Here is a 24,856-nt window from a genome sequence, read left to right as displayed (position 1 = left end):
ACAGATATCAAACAATGCCTAGTCTTGGGTGTGAGGTCCGTGGTCTCAACACCCTGGAACTAGTCTGAAGTATAATAAGATGGTAACACAGTATCCCTAGTCTTGGGTGTGAGGTCCATGGTCTCGACACCCTGGAACTAGTCTGAAGTATAACACAATGATAACACAGAATCCCTAGTCTTGGGTGTGAGGTCCGTGGTCTCGACACCCTGGAACTAGTCTGAAGTATAACACAATGATAACACAGAATCCCTAGTCTTGGGTGTGAGGTCCGTGGTCTCGACACCCTGGAACTAGTCTGAGGTATAACACAATGATAACACAGAATCCCTAGTCTTGGGTGTGAGGTCCGTGGTCTCGACACCCTGGAACTAGTCTGAAGTATAACACAATGATAACACAATAGTAATACAGAAGTAATCTGGCTCAGTGTGAATTCCCAGGTCCTCCTGGTTCAAACACATTGTGGGATCTGACTATGGTCTGAGTGCTTTCACGTAAGTGTTCACAACGGCAGACAACCTGAGACTAACCAGCAATGGGTATATATAGAGCAGCGCTCTCTGGCGCCACCCACCGCTGATCAACCAATGGCCACTAGTACTGAGATCAGCTGACCAACCTGGTCAGCTGATCCCTCCTCATTTGGCATAAAGGTTCTGCCTCTCAGCGCGCGCGCGTATTCCTCAGTCTGTGTGCACTAACAGGCCCAGCCACCTCAGACGCACGCTGCTGCGTGCAAACCGCCGCGCTGGACGCGGAGTCAGCCGCCTCGCCGCCATTCTGCGCGGCGCCTTCTCCGCAATCTATTACAGGTAAACTTGAAAATATACCAAGTTCTGAGCTCTGTGACTTCGCTCACAGATTTTATACATTTTAAGATAACAGACAGAGTGGGGTTCCTCCTCCTGAGCTATACCAGCCCGCATGGTCCATGATATGGAGGAGGGGCTCTGGAAAAAAGGGATGGCAAACAAGGGAATCTATATGTGACCTCATTATAATCACAATGAGTTGTAGAATACATTTTGATGTGTTTTATAGCTTGGGCTAATGTAACATAAAAAATAGGTAGGGACAAATGGAATCCATAATTCACTTTCAAAATTATAATCTAACTTGGGAAAGTTTCAGCAAAACTGCACGAGTCGGTAGCTTACAAAATACCCACTTTTAAATAGCCCTGATTGTTAGCATTCCATAATGGTGATATTTGTGGCCTTTTTCTGATGTCCTGACTCTTCTGGGGCTATGCAAACAAAGAATGGCGCTGTAACAATTGGTGCAAAAAAATCGCTTGCAAAAAAAACCCTAGGTGCACCTTGAGGATAATGGATTGCTGTGCATCCAGTGTGTTAACAAATTATGTATATGTGACCTCATTTTAACCGTAATGAGTTGAATACATTTTGATGCGTCTTATAGCTTGAACTCATATCACATAAAAAGTAGGTAGTAACAAACGCAATCCATTTTGAGAAAAAATGTCATTTTTAAAGTTATGATCAAACTTGGGAAAGTTTCATCAAAATTACATGTCGGTAGCTTACAAAACACTCACTTTTGAATAGCCCTGGTTATTAGCTTTCCATAATAGTGACATAGGCCTTGATTCATAAAGCATTACTGCATGCTTGTTGTTGATAGTGGTTTCATAAAATTTAACGCATGTTTTACGCATGTTTTACCGCATGCAGTAATAGTGCTGCAATGAAAACTTTGTTTGTGTCGGTAAACTGAATGAAGTGTATTTATGAAAAAAAGGGGGAGTAAGGAAGCGATAAATAACATGTTGTTATCGCCAACAAAGACCTGGTGAGTGTGCTCTACACAGTAGCATTTTAGGTGACAAATGGAGCCCTTTCAACTTAAAGGGAAGGTCCAAGCAAAATAAAAAAATGAGTTTCACTTACCTGGGGGTTCTACCAGCGTCATGCAGCCATCCTGTGCCCTCATAGTCACTCACTGCTGCTCCATTTCCCTACTGGCAGCATTCCGACCTCGGAGGTCAGCGGCACGCATTGCGTACATTTTTACGCATTCCAGTTAGTGCAGGAACATTAACACATACATTTTACGCGTTAGTGGTTTAATGCGTACATTTTTACGCATTGATCCCCTAACGCGTAAAAATGTATGTGTTAATGTTCCTGCACTAACTGGAATATGTAAAAATGTACGCAATGCGGCCCGCCGACCTCTGAGGTCAGCATGCTGCCAGTGGGGGACTGGAGCAGTAGTAAGTGACTACGAGGGCACAGGATGGCTGAGTGGGGCTGGTAGAAGCCCCAGGTAAGTGAAACTCATTTTTTTATTTTGCTTGGACCTTCCCTTTAATGTTATGGAATTTTTAAGGATACAGAGGAGGAAGGGTGGTTGTAATATCACCCAGGCTTTTAGAAATCATACAAAGTTAGATCATTTATAAGAATAATTTTATATATATATATATATATATATATATATATATATATATATATATATATACAGGATCTTCTCAAAAAATTAGCATATTGTGAAAAAGTTCATTATTTTCTGTAATGTACTGATAAACATTAGACTTTCATATATTTTAGATTCAAATACACACAACTGAAGTAGTTCAAGCCTTTTATTGTTTTAATATTGATGATTTTGGCATACAGCTTAGTGTTGGGTGAACAGTGTTCGCCACTGTTCGGGTTCTGCAGAACATCACCCTGTTCGGGTGATGTTCGAGTTCGGCCGAACACCTGATGGTGTTCGGCCAAACTGTTCGGCCATATGGCCGAACTAAGAGCGCATGGACGAACGTTACCCGAACGTTCGGCTAGCGCTGTGATTGGCCGAACGGGTCACATGGTTCGGACCCGAACGCGCTCTGATTGGCCGAACGGGTCACGTGGTTCGGGTATATAAATACCCGATCCACGTCATTTCTCAGCCATTTGTCTGTGGGTTTAGCTTTGGGTAGGCAGGCAGGGTAGTTCTCTCTCCAGCCAGGCTAGCCAGGGTCCCCCGGTCATTGTGTCGCTGCTGGGAATAGTAGTACACCGCTCACCCACACTATATAGCATTGTGTTTACTGCCACTCTGTGTCTCTCTGCTGGGAACAGTAGTACACCGCTCACCCTGTATAGCATTGTGCTCTGTGTCGCTGCTGGGAACAGTAGTACACCGCTCACCCACACTATATAGCATTGTGTTTACTGCCACTCTGTGTGTCTGCTGGGAACAGTAGTACACCGCTCACCCTGTATAGCATTGTGCTCTGTGTCGCTGCTGGGAACAGTAGTACACCACTCACCCACCACTGTATAGCATTGTGCTCTGTGTCGCTGCTGGGAACAGTAGTACACCGCTCACCCACCACTGTATAGCATTGTGCTCTGTGTCGCTGCTGGGAACAGTAGTACACCTGTTTATGGAACCTCTTATCTTTATTACATTTATGACTGCATGGCGGTAAAAAGCATGCTATCCGCACGCTTCTTGTCCTCATGCAAGGCCTGGGTTGTTGTGTCTCAAAGCGTGGCCTTCTCCTCCTGCGCCTCCTCCTGTTCCATCACGTGTGCTGCTGCTGGGTTAGCGTTGCCGGTCCCTGTTTATGGAACCTCTTATCTTTATTACATTTATGACTGCATGGCGGCAAAATGCATGCTATCCGCACGCTTCTTGTCCTCATGCAAGGCCTGGGTTGTTGTGTCTGAAAGCGTGGCCTTCTCCTCCTGCGCCTCCTCCTGTTCCATCACGTGTGCTGCTGCTGGCTGGGTTAGCGTTGCCGGTCCCTGTTTATGGAACCTCTTATCTTTATTACATTTATGACTGCATAGCGGAAAAATGCATGCTATCCGCACGCTTCTTGTCCTCATGCAAGGCCTGGGTTGTTGTGTCTCAAAGCGTGGCCTTCTCCTCCTGCGCCTCCTCCTGTTCCATCACGTGTGCTGCTGCTGGGTTAGCGTTGCCGGTCCCTGTTTATGGAACCTCTTATCTTTATTACATTTATGACTGCATGGCGGCAAAATGCATGCTACCTGTGCAAAGAAAACAGACATTTCCCGCATTTAAAAGACAGTTTTCCCTTTGAAACTTTAAAATCGATTTTCTCAAAAACTATAAGCTCTTTTTGCTAATTTTTTTTTCCTCTTGTACCCACTCCCAAGGTGCACATACCCTGTAAATTTGGGGTATGTAGCATGTAAGGAGGCTTTACAAAGCACGAAAGTTCGGGTCCCCATTGACTTTTATTATGTTCGGAGTTCGGCGCGAACACCCGAACATCGCGGCCATGTTCGGCGAACGTTCGCGAACCCGAACATCCAGGTGTTCGCCCAACACTAATACAGCTCATGAAAACCCAAAATTCCTATCTCAAAAAATTAGCATATTTCATCCGACCAATAAAAGAAAAGTGTTTTTAAAACAAAAAAAAGTCAACCTTCAAATAATTATGTTCAGTTATGCACTCAATACTTGATCGGGAATCCTTTTGCAGAAATGACTGCTTCAATGCTGCGTGGCATGGAGGCAATCAGCCTGTGGCACTGCTCAGGTGTTATGGAGGCCCAGGATGCTTCGATAGCGGCCTTAAGCTCATCCAGAGTGTTGGGTCTTGCGTCTCTCAACTTTCTCTTTACAATATCCCACAGATTCTCTATGGGGTTCAGGTCAGGAGAGTTGGCAGGCCAATTGAGCACAGTAATACCATGGCCAGTAAACCATTTACCAGTGGTTTTGGCACTGTGAGCAGGTGCAGGGTCATGCTGAAAAATGAAATTTTCATCTCCACAAAGCTTTTCAGCAGATGGAAGCATGAACCCACTTTTGAACCAGAAACAGAGGCAGAAGCGCCTGACCTGGGCTACAGAGAAGCAGCACTGGACTGTTGCTCAGCGGTCCAAAGTACTTTTTTCGGATGAAAGCAACTTTTACATGTCATTCGGAAATCAAGGTGCCAGAGTCTGGAGGAAGACTGGGGAGAGGGAAATGCCAAAATGACTGAAGTCCAGTGTCAAGTACCCACAGTCAGTGATGGTCTGGGGTGCCATGTCAGCTGCTGGTGTTGGTCCACTGTGTTTTATCAAGGGCAGGGTCAATGCAGCTAGCTATCAGGAGATTTTGGAGCACTTCATGCTTCCATCTGCTGAAAAGCTTTATGGAGATGAAGATTTCATTTTCCAGCACGACCTGGCACCTGCTCACAGTGCAGAAACCACAGGTAAATGATTTACTGACCATGGTATTACTGTGCTCAATTGGCCTGCCAACTTTCCTGACCTGAACCCCAAAGAGAATCTGTGAGATATTGTGAAGAGAAAGTTGAGAGACGCAAGACCCAACACTCTGGATGAGCTTAAGGCCGCTATTGAAGCATCCTGGGCCTCCATAACACCTGAGCAGTGCCACAGGCTGATTGCCTCCATGCCACGCCGCATTGAAGCAGTCAATTCTGCAAAAGGATTCCTGACCAAGTATTGAGTGCATAACTGAGCATAATTATTTGAAGGTTGACTTTTTTTGTTTTAAAAACACTTTTCTTTTATTGGTCGGATGAAATATGCTAATTTTTTGAGATAGGAATTTTGGGTTTTCATGAGCTGTATGCCAAAATCATCAATATTAAAACAATAAAAGGCTTGAACTACTTCAGTTGTGTGTATTTGAATCCAAAATATATGAAAGTCTAATGTTTTTCAGTACATTACAGAAAATAATGAACTTTCTCACAATATGCTAATTTTTTGAGAAGATCCTGTATGTATATATGTATATATGTGTATATATATATATATATATATATATATATATATATATATATATATATATATATATATATATAATGATAATTAATAATTTATAAAAATAAGTCACGTGTGTCTAAAACTGCCCACTTCTACCCAACATGCACCTTGTCATTAGGAAGTCAGCGGCAAACTACCGCACTCAGCAAATTATACCGACAGCTTTCCGCACCACACCGCACACTTACCGCACACTTACCGACTACTATCGCAATCACCTCACACTCTGAATTTTTTTTAATGAATTCACTGCAAAAACCCTTATTTACCGCTAGTGGTAATTCCCCGCCCTTCTCTGAACTACCACATTCACTTTTATGAATCAAGGCCATTGTGGCCTTTTTCTGCTAGTATCCAGACTCTTCTGGGGCTATGCAAACATAGTATGGCGCTAAAATACATTGTCCTCGATTCATAAAGCATTACCGCATGCGTTATCGCCCAAGCGGTAAATTACCGCATGGTATGTTGTTGATAGTGGATTCATAAAATTTAACGCATGCGGTAATAGTGTGGTAATGAAAACGTTGTTTGTGTCAGTAAAATGAATGAAGTGTATTCATAAAAAAAAAAAAGGAGAGTAAGGAAGCGATAAGTAACATGTTGTTATCGCCAACAAAGACCTGGCGAGTTTGCTCTACACAGTAGCATTTTAGGTGACAAATGGAACCCTTTCAGATTAATGTTATGGTATTTTTAAAGATACAGAGGAGGAAGGGTGGTTGTAATTTCACCCAGGCTTTTAGAAATCGTACAGAATTAGATAATTTATTAAAATAAATAAATATATATATATATATATATATATATATATATATATATATATTATAAAAAATAAGTCACGTGTGTCTAAAACTGCCCACTTCTACCCAGCATGCACTTTGTCATTAGGAAGGCAAACTACCGCACTCAGCAAATTATACCGACAGCTTTCCGCACCTCACCGCACACTTACCGCATGCTTAACGCACACTTACTGGCTGCTATCGCAATCATCTCGGCAATACTTTTTTTATTTTCATATATTCAGTACTAAAATAAAAAGCTTGTAATAATAAAACAAGGTGACAGTACTTAAAACAGGATACATAAAATGTTACCTTAAGGACTCAGCTTTTTTAATATGTATGCCATGGGGGGTATATTACTGTTATTTTTTGCACATAAGTACTTGTAATTATAGCTAGAGTACAATGTGAAAACAAGAAACACAACACAGAAAAAATACACCTTTACTTCCAAATGATATATTATCCCCATACGTTGCACTATGGGCATAATTTAAATGTTGGGATTACCAGGACAAACGGGCAAATAAAATGTGTGAGTTTTATGTACGATGGCATTGGTTTTTTTTAAACCATAGTGGATGGAAATGGGGAAATAGTGTATTTTTTTCCATTTTTTTACCTTGTTTTTCCCTTTAAAATGCATAGAAAATAAAATAATTACTGAAAACAGATACTATCCCCCAAAAGTGGTGAAAAAAACAAGATATAGATAATTTAGATGTGTAGATGAGTAGTGATAAAGTTATTGGCGAATAAATGGGAGTAGTGCTGAAATCTGAAAATTGCTTGGATGCATAAGGTAAAAAAACACTGAAGGCTGAAGTGGTTAACCGATCAATGGGAATCCTTAAAAGGTATCAATGGGGAGCCCAAGTGGGATGTTTGTTGGTTATGTGTTCTGAAGTGAGCTGAAACAACACCTGGTTTCCCAGAGTTCACTGGGAGGAGCAAGCTTAATAACTTAATAACCTAGGCTAAACATCACTAAGAGGACAGGGTTACATACCAATATACAGAAATATATACGGTAGGTACAGGAAGTGGATATGATGCTGAAACCAGGATAATTAACATAAAATTGGGTATCTAGAATAATGTAGTGCATTGTTATATGGCGTTACAGTGCCTCTCGAAGGCCTGTATATGCTGTTCATAAAGGCTTCTATAGCCACTTGTCAGTACTTATTTTTCCCATTCCCAGCTTGCAGTGCATGCAGGGATTGCTTACGCTACCACATTCCCCTCTACAATCTCCACAGTGGTATTCTAAAGCCTAGCACCATTCCTGTATCAAAACCACAAGGTTGCCCCATCCTCCCTGACTGCTGCCGTGGTAACTGGCTCAATTTTTTCTATAGTATTACCATCATCCCCATGTGCACCTCTGTTGGTGAGTGGAAAAAAAAAACGGAACAATTTCAGCTTGCACTTTGTTTTTTTGCGGTTTACTCTACACCTCTGCTTTCAGCGTAGACGGATCCTTTGTAAGGTCAGCTGCTTTCATTTTTGTTAGCATTTTTCAAGTTTCTTCAGCCATAGATAAGTTCTTTACATATATTCTCCTTTCTAAAGCCGATCAAAGACTTCCCAGCTGAATCCTGCCTGAAAAAGAGCTTTCGTCGCATGTTTTGATCCTATTTTTCCCCTTAATAAACACCAGCATCATTTTCTTTTTCCGAGGCGGTTTGAAATGGATTCAGAGAAGGGCTTTCTGTACTGTAGGAGCGGGGAAACTTTCTCCATCTACCGAGTGACTCTCTTCTCAGTAATTGATATTTAAAAGAAGTATTGTGCTCTTGAGAAGACTGAGAAATCGGGGAAACTTTCTGACAGATGAATAAGGTGACTCGTGAAAGCAGGAAGCTGTAGTTGAAAGGTGACTTTTGAGGATCTGTAGTTCCTATATAAGGTGACAACAATAAATAAGCGCAGTGTTATCACAACTGTCTGCTGAATGTTTAAAAAGCAAACCTGAAGCGATATTTAACCCTCTTGGCACTATGATTCTTTCCGGATTTTAGGGCCTAAAAGTGGTGCAAATTTTTTGCACGCTTTTAGATCCTAAAACTTAGACGATATCATGCTACTAAGGAGTTCTGCAGCAGCTCATCTCTCACTCACCTCCCTGGGATCCAGTGCTGCAGTTTTCCCTCCGTTCTCCGGGTGGCGCAGAAACCGTTTCTTGAGATTGCTGGCTGTCGTCATGATGACAGACGGCGATCTCACCAAGGGGAAGCAGAGCCTCGGAGGAGAGGAAGTAGAATGGTGGCCGAAGTCAGGATCCCCCGGGAGGTGAGTTAAAATGCCCGCTGCGCAAATCGCTCTGCAAAGACCTCCCAGCGTCTACCACGAGTTCAGCTCGGGGATACCGCTCCTAGCATGTTTTTCCTACCCCGAGCTGAACTCGTGATTACCGCTAAGAAGGTTAAAGAGAATCTGTGTTGTTAAAATCGCTCAAAAGTAAACATACCAGTGCGTTAGGGGACATCTCCTATTACCCTCTGTCACAATTTCGCCGCTCCCCGCCTCATTAAAAGTGGTTAAAAACAGTTTTAAAAAGTTTGTTTGTAAACAAACAAAATGGCCACCAAAACAGGAAGTAGGTTGATGTACAGTATGTCCACACATAGAAAATACATCCATACATAAGCAGGCTGTATACAGCATTCCTTTTGAATCTCAAGAGATCATTTGTGTGTTTCTTTCCCCCATGCGCTGAAGTTTCAGGCTGCTCTTTTCTTCCTGCAAACAGCTTTGCCCTTGTTTGTAATTCCTCAGTATGTGAAAGCCCAGCCAGCTCAGAGGACGATTTATCCAGCTTGTAAAAGATAAGAGAGAAGAGAGAAGCTGCTCTAATCCTAAATAACACACAGGCAGTATGCATAGAGGGGCCAGGAAGGATGAGTTCATAGCAGAACCACAACACTGAAGAACTTGGCAGCCTTCCAGACACAGGCCGACAAGTCTGACAGGGGAAAGATACATTGATTTATTACAGAGACTGTCATAGTAGAAAGTGCTGCAGTTAGCCAGAACACATTAGAATAGCTTTTGGAACTTGTAGGATGATAAAAAACAGGATGCAATTTTTGTTACGGAGTCTCTTTAAATAAAAAACAGATGCCTAGCTATGGAGAGGGAAGGCTCTAAGATCCTATTGAACCTTTCCATTCCTCTCATGGTCCCCCTCGTTCCAGGGCTGTCTTCCCTGTTCATATCACCCATCGCTGGAGGCTTAGGATGTCTTCAGGTGCTGGGGTGATACCTGAAGACGGTGGCCCCGTACTGCACATGCGCAAAAGAGTGCGTTTGCGCATGCGCACTACGGAGCTGTCCATCTTTGTTAGCACTCTGGCTCATGAAGACTTCCGAAGCTTCCTGCGGTGGGTGATGTGAACAGGGGGGACATTGCTGGTACGAGGTGACCGAAAGAAGAACGGTTCCTGTTCTGCCTGGCTGGAGACAAGGAGCAAAGGACTATTAATGTAGATAGTTGGTGAATCCTGTAAATATATCTAGTTTCAGTTATCCTGCCTCTCAGCTACTGAACAAAAACAACTAGAAATGCCTGTCTTTCACAGTCTTTTTGTAAAGCTTGATACTCATCCAATTTTGATTGGCCAATGATTGGCAAATTTTACCACTTCCATGTAATATGAGAGCTTACCTACACAATCTGTCCATAGTATTTAACGTCTGTTTGTCCTCATACTGCATGGAATGGTAAAATTGGTCAGGGATTGGCCAATCAAAATTGGATGTGTGTGTGCACTTCAAGTCTCTGTGAAGTAGACAATACTACCTGACTGTTTAGCTATGCTGTTTCCCTCTAGTTTCCGGGAGCCCCCAGAGGCTGAGACAACCCTTCAGTGTCTGGAGCAGTTGTCACTCAGGAAAATCAAGTGGGCGATGATGAGATAGGGGAGGAGCTTGGACAGGACCCAGACTGGTGTTCAGTCCAACCAAGCTGCATTTGACTTCAGCACAGAAACAAGCACTGCAACCTCAGACAACCAGGGATTCCGCAATAAATTATGGAAAAGTGGTTAGTTAGTGCGCAAAATCAATATGTTCCACACAATATGCACTGAGAAAACATGAGTCTGACCTGAAACTTTAAGGATTTGTTTTTAACTGTAATTTACCTCATCACTCACTAGCAATAATACGGCATTAGGAAAATTTTTCCGTTAATTAGCACCTAATGTTGTTCAAAATTGCAGTTAAATGAACTCTATTCACTAAGAGGCCTTTTTTCACTGCAAATTAGGATTGCAATCAGACAGGTAATAAATGTCAGCCTCCATATCCGTCTCATTTCAGGTTCCCTGTAAGAGGAATGGTCAGTGTTACGCAGTTGAAAGGGGAAAAGTGACGCCAACACTGACGCATCAGAATCGTTTTTATTCAAGCTCAACTGGGTCGTGCCCGTAATAGGATTTGGCACATACAGGGACACATAATATACAGTAGTGTAGACACAATATACAGCTTTGTAAGCCAGACACATTGAAGAGATAATAACTCAATGTACAATTGTCGATAACAGCAACCAGCATCTGAAACCCTAACGTGAAAGAAGGGGGGCACTAGGTGGGGGGAACATAATGAGAGTTACAGAGGTTCACAGCCAACTGTTCCTAACCCTGGAGGTCCTGCTGAACCACTTAAGCCCGAAGGGTTGTTTATTTTTTGCATCTGAGCAACTTTCATTCATTTGCCAATAACTTTATCACTACTCATCACAATGAAATGGTCTATAGCTTGTTTTTTCCACCACCAATTAGGCTTTCTTTGGGTGATACATTTTGCTGAGAATTAATTTATTCTAAATCCATTTTAACAGGAATATTAAGAAAGAAATGGAAAAAAAATCATTATTTCTCAGCTTTTGGCCATTATAGTTTGAAATGAATACATGCTACCATAATTAAAACCTATGTATTTTATTTGCTTATTTGTCCCGCTTATGACACCATTTCAATTATGTACCTGTCACAATGTATGGCGCCGATATTTTATTTGGAAATAAAGGTGCATTTTTTTCAATTTGTGTCCATCACTATTTACAAGCCCATAATAAAAAATATATACATTAATGTACTGCTTTGACATGCATATTTCAAAAGTTCCGACCCTTAGGTAACTATTTATGTTTTTTTTTTTTAATTATTGTAATTTTTTTTTTTAATCAAAAATTGTATGTGTGTAATTTTTGGTGTGGGAGGTAAACAGCTAATTTTAAATGTTAAAAATGTATTCATTTAATAAAAAGTGAATGTGGGTGTAGTTTTACTATTTGGCCACAAGATGGCCACAGTCAAAAGTCCTGGGAGCGATCGATCTTGCTCCCAGGAAGAAGAATGAAGAAGGGGAACTTTTTGAACTCAGAAAAACCGCAGCGTCTGATGAGACACTGTTGGCTTTTCTGCGAGGGGCTTCGATCAATGAAAGGGATCTATAATCCCTTTAATTGATCGCTGGGCTAACGGCCAGTGGCGGGAGCGCGCACAGAAGACCCCGCGGGAGTGCGCGCAGCCCAACTGGATAAGAATGTTCGTCCAGTTGGGCTTAAGTGGTGAAGATGGCCTCAAACCTCTGGCTTGACGGAAACTGAAAAAGCAGTGGCCTGGGTGTGAGGGATTGTTGGCAATCCTCCACTCCCTGGAGCGCAGTTTGGAGTTGTAGAGGAAGTCCATTGTGGGCGGGGGGGGGGGGGGAGAGTTTCCAAATGATCCTTTCCCTTGATCTGATGACCCTCTGTAGTTTGTGCCTGTCTCTGACAGAGTAGCCAACGTGCCAGACCAGGATGGAAGAACAGAGTACAGCCTCAATAGTGGCAGAGTAAAATCTAAATAGAAACTTCTGGGCCATACTGAACTTTTTCGGTTGGCGAAGGAAAAATAGTCTCTGCTGGGCTTTTCTTTTGGTGGAGGCGGTGTTGGCCTTCCTGCTTAGGTTATTGAAGATGGTTGTGCCAAGAGGCAGACGCAAGGTATTCTTTTGATTTCAGTGCCATCGATGTGGATTGGAGGTGGGGCGGGGTCATGATTCCTGAAGTCAATGATCATTTTGACGGTTTTGGCTGTGTTGAGGACTAGTCTGTTCTATCCACCTGCTGAGGGTAGGCCTGCTCATCATTTTTGGTAATAAGGCCAATTATAGTGGTGTCATCAGCAAATTTGATGATCTTGATAGTGTGCCGTGGATCTGCAGTTTTTTGTATATATGGGAACAAGATCAGTGACAGGACACAGCCTGTGCAACACATGTGTTGGTAAACCTCAGTTGTGAGGAGATATCACCCAGCTTGACGATCTGGGACCTGTTGGTGAGAAAGTCCATGATCCGCAGGCAGAGGGTAGGATGGACGTCGAGTGCTGCAATATTTTCCTGTAGTATGCAAGGCATATGGTGTTAAATGCCAAGCTAAAGTCTAGAAGGAGGATCCTGGCATATGAGTCCAATCTGTCCAGTTGGTCGCTGATAAGCTCCAGGCAGATGTTGATGGCGTCATTGGTGGTCCTGTTTGCTCTGTACATGAACTCAAAAGGGTCTCTTTGGACCAATGTGGAGAGCTTGAGGATGGACAGGACCACTCTTTCAAAGGTTTTTCTGATAACTGATGAAAGGGCTACGGGCCTGAAGTTATTTAGGTCGGAGATTTCCTGCCTTTTTTGGGCAGTGATTATGCTAGACCTCTTGAAACATGTTGGGACTTTGCCCTCCCGTAGGTATTTGGTATAGATGGAGGTGATAATGGGAACAAGCTGCTATGAACAAGTTTTCAGGCAAGCTGTAGACACTCCATCTAGGCCTAAGGCTTTCCTAACATTCATTGTTGACAGATAATGTAGAACATTGGTGGACCTCAAAAAACTGGTGGGGGTGAGCTTAGGCTTGGGTCATTGTTAATGGAGGCCGCAGGTGCCGCCTGGTTCTCAAATGACATGAAGTGTTGTATAGCCGAACTACCCAAGTATCAACGATCACTTTGCTGATATTCAACATAAATGCCAAATCCACCACTCCAAACCCATACAAAGTAGATTTGAGACTGATACTTTCACAGCAGCTGAAACTGGAAATGATGCAAGTTCAGCATAGAGCTCTTTACTCAAATCTTGAAACACAACACCTCAAAACTCTGCATTGCTTTCATGTCCCTCATGTCCTTGTGCTTGTGTGGTACCACTAAGCGTAACCTCACTCAGTTCCATACCTCACTGTTCACCCCCAGTAATTTACACACATGGCAGCACCTGCTCTCTTCAAACACCATACTGTTCAGCATTCCACCAGCACCAACAACCCAGACCTTCCTATGGCCCTTTTTCCATAGAACTACGTGCTTGCTGGGCAGTTCAGCCTCCCAGCTGCCAAAAGGCAATGATCGCCTTTTGGCTGCAATTTCAGGCAACCGAGTGGCTGCATTTGTAGCACCACAGCAAAACGTTACATAAGCGGAGGTGCCTTTCCAATACCTGTGCCGAGTGCTAGAAAGTCTACACTCTTATGAATAGAGGGTGACAGCATGATGCGATGCCTACTCATATCAAGGAGCAAACCCAAAAATTTCAAGAAGGGATTCCTGAAAGTTCTCTCTCAGCCATGCACAATATAATAATATGGTAGGACGTTAGAGTGTGACTATGGTAGGGATGAGAATGTGAGCTCCTCTGAGGGCAGTCAGTGACATGACTACAGTGTTCTTGCCAGGCTCTTTTAGCCGAGGTGCTCCACCCGGCTAGTTTTGGTGAGCACCTGGCTGTTATTGGCTTGCCTCATCCTATGCTATAAGCAGAGTTGCGCACAGAAGCACCAGCAGTGCATTCTCTCATATTGCCCCACCCGTTTACTTTTTCATGCCACCCGGCTGGAAAAAAATTCTGGGGAGAACATTGGACTATGTACTCAGTAATGTGCTGCAGAAGATGTCAGTGCTATATAAATACATAATAATCTAGGACATAAGACTATGACTATGGTAGGAATAGATTGTAAGCTCCTCTGAGGACAGTGAGTGACATGACTATGTACGCTTAAAGCGCTGCACGTCAGTGCTATAGTTAGGATGAGACAAAGTTGAATTTAGGAAAGTGAGGGACAGGAAAGGGGAAGAGACATAAGTGAGTGTCATTGTGTTGTGTCTGTGTGCATGAAGAGAGTGGAGGAAAGAGATAGATGAAGAATGAGAGACATAAATGGGGGAGACACACACACAGGACAGACTGGGGGGGTATTCCGGGCTCCAGTAATCCCCTTCTAAACTTGCTTATGATATCAATAGGGAATAATGGAGGGAGGACTTCATTGCTCAGGCGTAGCTAGGGGCAGAAACCCCCTGAACAGTTTGCTGCGTCCGTATGATCTGTATTTCATCTTCAAGAGACTTAATTTGTGTTCCTCTGCCTTTGGTAGTCTGATACACTGAACTCCTAGCCAACAGACCATTAGGCTCTCACTCAGGAGACTGTATGTGTATCAGGGCAAATCCATCTTGCATTCAGCACCAGACTCAATATAGCTAACTTAGCCCAGAAATGTAAACAGCAGACTCCACTTAAATAGCCTCCCCGGTATATAATTGAAATGTTTCTCAGGTCTAATGTTCTAGCAAGACAGAAAACCACTTTCCCGGGTTTCCAGCTACATGAATTATATTAAATGGAAGACGGGAGAGAAGGAGAAACCATCAGCAGCAAATTCCCAAACCTCTTAAGCCTTCATTATTAGGTATTGTGAGGTTTCTTTATGAAGCAATGATAAGATATGGAAGTATCATCTTCACAAACGACTACAGAGCGTCTCCTCTTAAAGCCTTTTAGAAGGATTAAAACACAAATCTTTATTTATAATACTCGAGGTAAACAAAGACAATTACACATTTTACATGTTGTTTTTTCTTGTTTAATCCTCGCCATCTCTTAAAGGAGATCTCCATTTTTCCTTAAGAAAAAAAAGAAGAAGCAGAAACCGAGGCCGCATTGAGGAAACCTTGCTGACTGCTTGTGCTCTGAGAAGAGTTACCTGCATAGGCGTAATGATCAGGGCAATAGCCCCAGCAGAGACGGGAAGGCTCTGGGCTAATGGTGTGTGTGTGTGTGGGGAGGGGGGACAACTTCACCCTCTATCAAATAAAGCATCCCTGCTTCAATGTCTACTGGAAGTGATTCAGAGGAGGGCTGACTTACATAGGGACAAACTCTGCAATTGCCCAAGGCTCCAGAGCATGCAGGGACCTCCACGTTTCCTCCCCCTTGAAGTGAACTGAGCACCATTTTTAGCACTTAGGTCATCTCAGTAGCACAGGGGTGTAAAAACCAAAATCAAAGTGGGCCAAAATTTTACACTGGGACCAACCTCAATGTCTACTGGCCACCATCCTCCCTTATAAGGTTCCCAGGGGTCTAATGGCCCCCCTTAACAGTTCCTTGGTGTCTAGTGGTCCTCCCTCTCCTATACAGTTCCGTGGAGTCTAGAGACCCCCACCTTTCCCAATACAGTTCCCTAGTGTTTAGTGCTTCCTCCTACCTCCCCCATATGACTTCCTTGGTGTGACTTCCAATATAGTATGACTTGGTATGACTTCCAATATAGCTTCACTGGTGGTCTAGAGAGGACCAAACATAATGCAAAGTTGGGAAACCACTTGAGGGCCAAATTTAATGGCTCTGAGGGCCAAATTTGGCCCATAGGCTGGAGTTTGACATGTATGCAATAGCACATTAAATATGCATGCCAACAATATGGCTCATTAATAAAGGAACTTAAATTTTACCTCTTTTTTTCATTTAAAAGTTTAGGAGAGGGTTTCCGAGGCCTGCCCGACCGCAGAAGTTTCAGGCAGATATGGACTGATGTAATTTCTTTATTGCACACATTAGCAGATAGCAAACAAAAGCTTTCATCAGCACGGGGGTATAAAACTCTGTGCTACAAAGAGTTTAGAGAAGTCAGATGCTATCTTCACATCTTCCCCTGAATAAATAACGGGCAGCTAGAAGGGGAGGGAGGAACATGGCAGCTCTTATAGCTAGTATAAACCAAGAGAAAAAGTGGTGTTTGGTTCCCTTTAAGGAGGGCCATCTAATGCTGCTATCTGGGGAGTGTCAGAGGCCACTCAGTACCGCTATCGGGATGGGTCCCATGTCACATAAAACCAGCCCTGATTCAGAGTTGCAGGGGTATGAGTTTTGTTATATCTACCTGTCTCGGCATGCACTGTTATCTCTCTTGTCATCCTCTGACTATAACTATAAAGACAATTACCATACAAAAAACAGCATGTACAAGTTCAGTTTTAGGTCTTCAGCATGAGTATGTATTATTGCAGTGCCAAATGAGTTAGACGTCAGGATAAGTCGCTGTTAGTAAAATATTGGCTTACCCGGCACCTATCCCAAGGTGCCTAACCTTAACACCCTCCCCCCAGGAGGTGCTTAACCTTAACACCCTGCCACCCCCCCCCCCCCCCTCATCTGGAGGTACCTAACTTTAAGTTTTTAACCTATTTTTTTTCTACCCAATGCCTATCCTTAATTTCTACCCAATGCCTATCCTTAATTTCCCTAAAAGTGCTTACAATTGTCAACAATCAGCTACTACAATTAAATTCTATGTAGTAGCCGATCAGCTACTATTCTCTTTGGGCGCCCAATGACTGGCTGGGTGCCCGATTAGGGCTTGTTCACACTGTGAGCGTTTTCGTTTTTTTCAAGCGCCCGTCGATTTTGAAAAGTTCAAAATTTTGAAAGCGCTTGAGCAATGATTCCTTATGAGAGTGTTCACATCTGCCCGTTTCAATTGCTTTCCGCTTACCAAAGAGCTGCCTGTACCATTTTCTGAGCGTTTTGGCTGAATGGAAGGTATAGGGAAATTGCTAAGCGCTTAAAAAAACGCTTTGTATAGCGATTTCCCAAGCACTTTTAAGAATAAATACATTGGGCTTGATTCACTAAGACAAATAGCACGCCTTATCAAAGTTACCACACCATATCAGAGTAGCATAGTGAGCGATACGAACCCGTAGGGGCTCAGGGCAGGACGAGTGGAGTTGACAATTGGCAGGCATAAGTTCGTAGTGCTCACTATGCTACTCTGATAAGGCGTGATAACTTTGATAAGGCATGGTATCTCTGATAAAGCATTCTATTTGTCTTAGGGCCCGTTTCCACTTGTGCGGTGGGAAACGCCACGGAAAAAGTTTGCATGCGGATGCGAATTTCGCATGCGGTTGTATGCGAATTTGCATACAATTTCGCATGGATGACTATGTATGCAAATTTAACCATGGCAGTGCCTGTGTGATTTTCCATTATATTATCTATGCGAAATCGTATGCAAATTCACATGAAAATTCGCCTACCAAAACCGCATGCGAATTTCCTATTAAATACATTGTATGCGAATCACATAACGCTGTGCGGTATGCAAATTCTGATGGCTCTGCTGTGCAGCTTTTTTCTGCATACAAAAACACCCAGAAATCCTGTGGAAACAGTCCCATCCACTTGTATTGTCTATGCGACTTCGCATGCAGGAAACGCATACAGATTCGCTCTAGTGGAAACGGGCCCTCAGTGAATCAAGTCCATTGTATTTATTCTTTTCCGGGTCCATCAGGAAGTAATAAAATCGCGTACACAAAATCGACCAACACTCAAAAAACGCCGGAAATCGCTAGAAAAAAAATCAGGCACAAAAGCGCTTGCGATAGCGCTGGGCGGTTCATAATATGAACAAAGCCTTACTGATATTTAACATAGGCATCTACCAGACGCCTGCCGGTTGCGGTGCTAAAACTGCCTGATCCACCCAACATTCCCATGTGCGCTGAAAAACTGTACAAACTTTAGTATATCCAAAAGATTATTTACAAATAGAAGAATTTCAGCATCCTCACTAAGGTCAGCACAAAGGCAAGTTATGCAATCTTCAAATAGGTGACAAAAAAACTCAAAGATGACAGTTAAGGATCCGCAGACATGTCTTGTCCTTGATAACATCTACGTTCATGAATTTACAATACGTTTCTGCACACAACCTTTGTTCCATGTTCCCAGTGGCCCAGGTATTTTTTTTTTTTTTTGGAGGATAAGTCAAAGAAAGGAGAGCTACAAGATTGAAGAACAGTATTTTACACTGCACTGAGAATCTGCTCAGGTCACTCCGTCCCCAATGGTGTCCGTAAATGCTTCCTAGTTTATAAAATCCGTCCTTTGGCTTAAAGTAAATGTCAGCCTTCAAAGAGAACATAACATGTCATGAAGATCTTATAACAAAGTGGAACTGCAACTTTTCAAAATCAGAGTGTAAAAAGCAAAACGGGCCACTGGCTTTAAAGAGACTCAGAGATGAGGTGACTTTTTTTACTTACCCGGGGCTTCCTCCAGCCCCATAAGCATGGATACGTCCCTCGCTGTCCTCCCGGAATCCTCCGTTCAGCCGCAGTCAACCCGGTACTCAGTCGGGGTCAGTCTGACTGAGCGACATCAGCCGGGGCCTTCTGCGCTTGCGTAGAAGCTCAGTGCATGCGCAGAAGGCCCCCCGCTGACGTCACTGAGCTGAATACTGGAGAAGATTGCGGCTTAATGGAGGACATCGGGAGGGCGGCGAGGGACGCATCCATGCTTATGGGGATGGAAGAAGCCCCAGAAGAGTAAAAAAACAGCTCCTTTACTCATCTCTGAGTCTCCTTAACCTCCCTGGCGGTATTCACGAGCAGAGCTCGGGCTGACTGACACATGTCAGGAGCGGTAAGCCCGAGCTCTGCTCGTTTGGGCAAAAGCAGTGCCTGCAGCTAATTCCTGGGTCCCACGCGCGATCAGCGCTTGTCAGCGGGACCCAGGCTTCTTCCCCCCGGCCGCCGGAGTCCCCATTACCTTCTGATCTTCCGGGACCCGGCGGCCAATTAGCAGGGAGGATCGGCGTCGTGACCTCGCGGGCGGCGAGAAGTCATCGGGGAGGGAGGCTGGAAATAAAAAAAAAAGTGCCTGCAGCCAATTCCTGGGTCCCTCGCGCGATCAGCGCTTGTCAGCGGGACCCAGGCTTCTTCCACCCGGCCGCTGGAGTCCCCATTACCGCTCTGATCCTAGGGGATCCGGCGGCCAACTAGCCCAATTAGCCGATCAGCGGCGAGTGACGTAGGGGCAGCGTAGGGTCACAGGGGAGGGAGGGAAGGAGGGAGAGAGTATTAAAAAAAAAAATTAAAGTAAACTCTTCTGATTGGGCCAAAACAGCATTGTATTGGATACAATTGGATTTTGTATCCAATGCAATGTTGCCTTTTGCTTCCTGGATTGCTGAGAGGAGTTGTGGCTGTTTAGCTGGAGAGGAGCTGGCTGTGATCTCTGTGATCTGTGAGTGCTTATCTAATCTTGATTTCTGCCTACCTGTTACCAATTTTTGCCTGGACTTTGACTATTCTTTCTGCCTTCTGCCTGGATTTGATTGATTACCCGTTGCTGATTTTGCCTGGACTTGGACTACTCTTTGCCTGCTGCCTGCACCGACCTCTGCCTGGATTTACTATAGCATCATCCTCCAGAAGGTCGTCTCACCGCGGAAGCACTGGCGTAGTTGGAGGACAGCGATCTGCAGTCACTGGCGGACTCCAGTGACAGCGACGCACCTGCGGATCTGTCATCCGACCCAGATAGCGACAGCAACAGCAACAGCGACTCCATCACCAGCGAGGTTAGTGATGTCCGGGTTTGGTGCCCATCGACCTTTCTCAGGCTCCGCCACCGCCCCCACATTTCCCTTTTACTGGGGAGCCTGGCCTGAAAAAGGAGTGCGAGTGCAACCCCCTGGCATACCTGCAGCTTTTCTTCTCGGAGGCGGTTATTGAGAGGATAGTGAAGGAGACTAATCGCTATGCCACCCAACAATTGGCTACTCCTCAAGGACCCTTTTCCAGAAGCAGGACCTGGGAACCGGTAACAGCAGCGGATATTTGGCTGTTTTTGGGCCTGATCATTCTGCAGGGAGTGGTGGGGAAGCCCCTGCAGAAATGGTACTGGAGCACGAATAAGATCATTGCAACCCCCTTCTTCGGTACAGTTATGTCCGAGTACCGTTTTTCCCTTATAATGAAATTTCTCTACTTTTCTAACAATGTCCGGGTTTGGTGCCCCATCGACCTTTCTCAGGCTCCGCCACCGCCCCCACAGGTCCACCCCCTGGTTAGTGGTGTACTCCCTGCTGGGCAGACACTTTTTACCAATGGATCCTGAGGTAGCGGATTCCAACCATGATGTACACTAAAAGCGGGAACAGCTGAACCCTTTTTTCACCTCATACAACCCTGTCAGTAGTTTAACTAAAATTAGACTACTGACAGATGTTCTTCAAACTATTGTAGGATTACGATATGTGGCCATCTTAGATATGAGAATAAACATTGAGCGTAGATCTGCTTTAAATAGGCCGGTAAGCTGATTGTCAAGCTGAAACTGGTCTAGATAACCGCAGTACAGTTCATTATGTAATTCTAAAGTGTGAATTAGATTGTCATTGCCATGGCTACTTGTCCTTCAATGAATCACCATAATTACGGCTAAGCTAAGCTGGGAATAATGGCTGTTCTAGATGCCATTTTGATCAAAAATATTTATTTACTTCAATGCCAACCGGACGGAGTAAGTGCAAAACTGAAACGCATGACATTTCAGTAAACAAGCAGAGCTCAGAGTGGATGAGGCTCGAACACTGGCCGTTACCATGGAAACTGCATACATTGATGTCTCATCACTTGTTTCACACCAGTGTGGCTGCAAACACCTCTTAGATATATACAGTGTAATGAGAGAATACAGTACAGCATAAGGCAAAGTCACTGTACTGATGATGTTTGCAAGACACCTGAAGTGAGGGACATATGGTGGCTGCCATACTTATTTCCTTTGAAACAATACAGGTTACCTGGCTGTCCTGCTGATCTGTCTGGCCACCTGAAACAAGCATGTGAAGTATGGTCAGGGGGTTAGTTACGGAGCAGAAATGCAGGCATTTAAGGGACTTACCTGTACGAGCCCGCAATGAGGGTTTCCGCGGCAAAAGTCAAGCCACTCCGGCCTCTTCCTCCTCTGCGCGTGCAGCCCCTAGCAACGCAGGCGTCCTTCCCGACGGGGCTGCATGCGCGCTTTTGGTCCTGTGCGTTCCAGCACTGAAGGGGGAACGGACGTTCTGGAGTAGACGTCTTGATAGTGTCAGCTGACAGTCTTAGTCAGCTGTCACAAAGGTAGGAGTTAAAATGTTGAGTCCGCTGATCTGTTAGTCAGCTGACACTCAGGTAGGGCTGCAAAGTGTGTGATTGTTTGCTGTGTTGTGTGGCCGGCCACTGATTGGACACTTGCATGTTGCCCGTGATAGCTTTGGCTGTGTGCTTTTGCTGGGTGTGATTATTTGTATTGGATTATCCGTATATCGACCTTGCCTGAAATCTGACCACTCTCTGCCTGCCGCCTGTACCGGCACTCTGCCTGGAATCCGACTACTCTCTGTCTGCTGCCTGTACTGACCCTCTGCCTGGAATCCGACTACTCTCTGTCTGCCGCCTGTACCAACCCTCTGCCTGGAATCCGACCATTCTTTGTCTGCCACCTGTATTGACCTTGGATTGCGTGACCTTGATATTGCCTGCTCCTAGTGTACTTCGATACCTCTGATATTACGTGTATGACCTCGGTTTGTTACTGGACTTTCGCTATCTCCTGTTAGGTCCTGGTGAGTTACATAGTTCACTCTACATTCAGCTCCTATACCTTGCACCTACAAGGCCTGGGTGTAACCGAAGTCGGCAGGTGTTGCTCTTCACCTCCCGTTCAAGCGGGGACGCGCCACATAGGGTGAAGAAGGTGGTTGTAGATTTGGGCATAGGTGCTGAGCTGTGAGCTGATAACCTGCCAAGCCTGAGAAGGCATCAAACCAACAACCTTCGATTCATTCCCTTTGGACTCCATAATCACTTCTTGGAAAATGTAACTTTTTCCTAAAGTCAAGCTTTCACACTGGCTTGCTGTGATGTTCCCTCAACCTTCCATCCCCTCCTCTTGAAGGGAGGATAAGAGAATGGTAGGGTTATAGAAAGGGACATCATAGCAAGACTACCTCTTCCTGTCTGAAAATTTGACTTTAACCTAAAGGATTCTTTCAAGGAGTTATTACGGAGGCTGGGGGGAATAAGGAGAGGAATGGACAACACACAGAGGTATGTGGTCCCAGCATGAACATACCTTTTGTGCTTATCTTACATAGGTTTGCTTGGGGTAAGGTGTGCTTTAAAGGATTTTGATAAACATTGCCCTATATACTTGAGAGTATATAGTGCTCCTGAAATGCCCCTCAAAGTAAAATCTCTGTTTATACTCTGGTCTGTGCAGTGGATGCGAGGAGGAGAGCCCAACTTTTTTCCTCCCTACCTCCACACAGCATTACCTGGTGTCTACTGGTCCCCCCCCCCCCTTCAATAGTGCAGAACAAGCTCACCAGATCCGGGGTTGGACAACATGACTCTCTGTGCCTTCCCTTGAATTTTTCCACCATGGTCTGCAGCTCGGTCTCTACTTCCTGATTCTGGCACGCATAGAGTGAGCTGCACACGCTAAAGGTCAAATTAATCAGAAGAGTCCAGCCCTAGATCATGCTGCTTGTTAGGGGATTCAGATGCACTTCATTATGGGTGCCATATGTGTAAGAGTCTATGAGGTTCTTGCAAGATTACCAGGGCTGATTGTGGCCGAACGGACTCGGGAGGGCGGCAAGGGACGCATCGGTGCTCATGGCTGGAGGAAGCACAGGTGAGTATAAAATCTTTTGATCTTGCCATCTCAGGTTTACTTTAAGACATATTCTAAGATAATAGAGTTCTAATAAAGCATTGGAACATCATGCTTTGTTGAAGGCCAGTTAGTTCTAACAAGTGTACAGACCTTGAGAATAACAACAGTTCCATGAAAAGCAGGGATTCTGTGCAGTGTATATGCTGTCATTCAATCATAGAAGCCAATAGAAAGCCAGTAGAAAGCTCCTAATGTGATTGACATCCATAATTCATTCATAGCCCACCTGCAGTGGGATGTGACTAAGTAACACTTGGTAAGTTGGAGATCTTTCTCTATATAAGATCGATCTCTAGTTTTATGGGCTCAACCACACTATGTGCTGCGCTGTCAGTTTTGACGTATTGCACATAGTGTACAATCCACATGGCCATGTCCATAGACTTTCATGTTACCATTCACAATACAGCGTTCCCATGCGTTACGATGTAACACATCTAGGAACATTTTATCACACGACGCACATGTTTCCCGATGAGTTCTACTGTGTACGGCTGTACGGCAATTGCAAAACCGCTACATCAAGATCTGCAATTATATTCATACTAGTGACCTTAGCCCATTTAAAAATGGGCTAGGTCTGTCTCCGCGCGCATGCGCGCTTCCGTCCGTCGCCCGCGCTCACACCCGCCGCACACCCGGCCGCCCGCACGCCCGCCTGGCTGCGTCCCTCTCGTCCTCCCTGTGTGAGGCTGGGTCCGTGCTGCGCACATGCGCAGTAGCAGGGACAGTTGCCTATTATTATGGAGGATTCTTGCTTTGCTGCTGTAACTGACAACATGAACACTTTGTATTTCTGATGTAAGCCAACCAGCAGTTCATGGTGAACCAGAACTCATTTGAGTGTGTAAGGGGCTACAATGGTCCTAAAAGCCCCTTTACTAAAATACTAAGGAAAACAAAAGTTTAAGCCAAAAAATTCCTTAACCACCCTGGCGTTCTATTAAGATCGCCAGGGCGGCTGCATGAGGGTTTTTTTTAAATAAAAAAAAAACTATTTCATGCAGCCAACTGAAAGTTGGCTGCATGAAAGCCCACTAGATGGCGCTCCGGAGGCGTTCTTCTGATCGCCTCCGGCGGCCAAAAGTAACACGGAAGGCCGCAATGAGCAGCCTTCCGTGTTTGGCTTCTCCTGTCGCCATGGCGACGAGCGGAGTGACGTCATGGACGTCAGCCGCCTCCGATCCAGCCCTTAGCGCTGGCCGGAACTATTTGTTCCGGCTGCGCAGGGCTCAGGCGGCTGGGGGGACCCTCTTTCGCCGCTGCTCGCGGTGGATCGCCGCAGAGCGGCGGCGATCGGGCAGCAGACGCGGCTGGCAAAGTGCCGGCTGCGTGTGCTGCTCTTTATTTCATAAAAATCGGCCCAGCAGGGCCTGAGCGGCAGCCTCCGGCGGTGATGGACGAGCTGAGCTCGTCCATACCGCTAAGGTGGTTAACTGCT

General features: G+C 44.7%; 1 long non-coding RNA gene across 1 annotated transcript in view; it reads left to right on the top strand.

Moving 5' to 3' along the window:
- Window positions 1-24,856, top strand: part of LOC137522422 (uncharacterized) — a 119,930-nt gene that overhangs the window by 78,162 nt on the left and 16,912 nt on the right. The gene's annotated exons all lie outside the window — the stretch shown is intronic.

This window comes from Hyperolius riggenbachi, chromosome 6, assembly GCF_040937935.1.
Source record: "Hyperolius riggenbachi isolate aHypRig1 chromosome 6, aHypRig1.pri, whole genome shotgun sequence".
Lineage (NCBI taxonomy): Eukaryota > Metazoa > Chordata > Amphibia > Anura > Hyperoliidae > Hyperolius > Hyperolius riggenbachi.
Note: the sequence above shows the minus strand (reverse complement) of the source record. Positions and strands in the feature narration are given on the sequence as shown.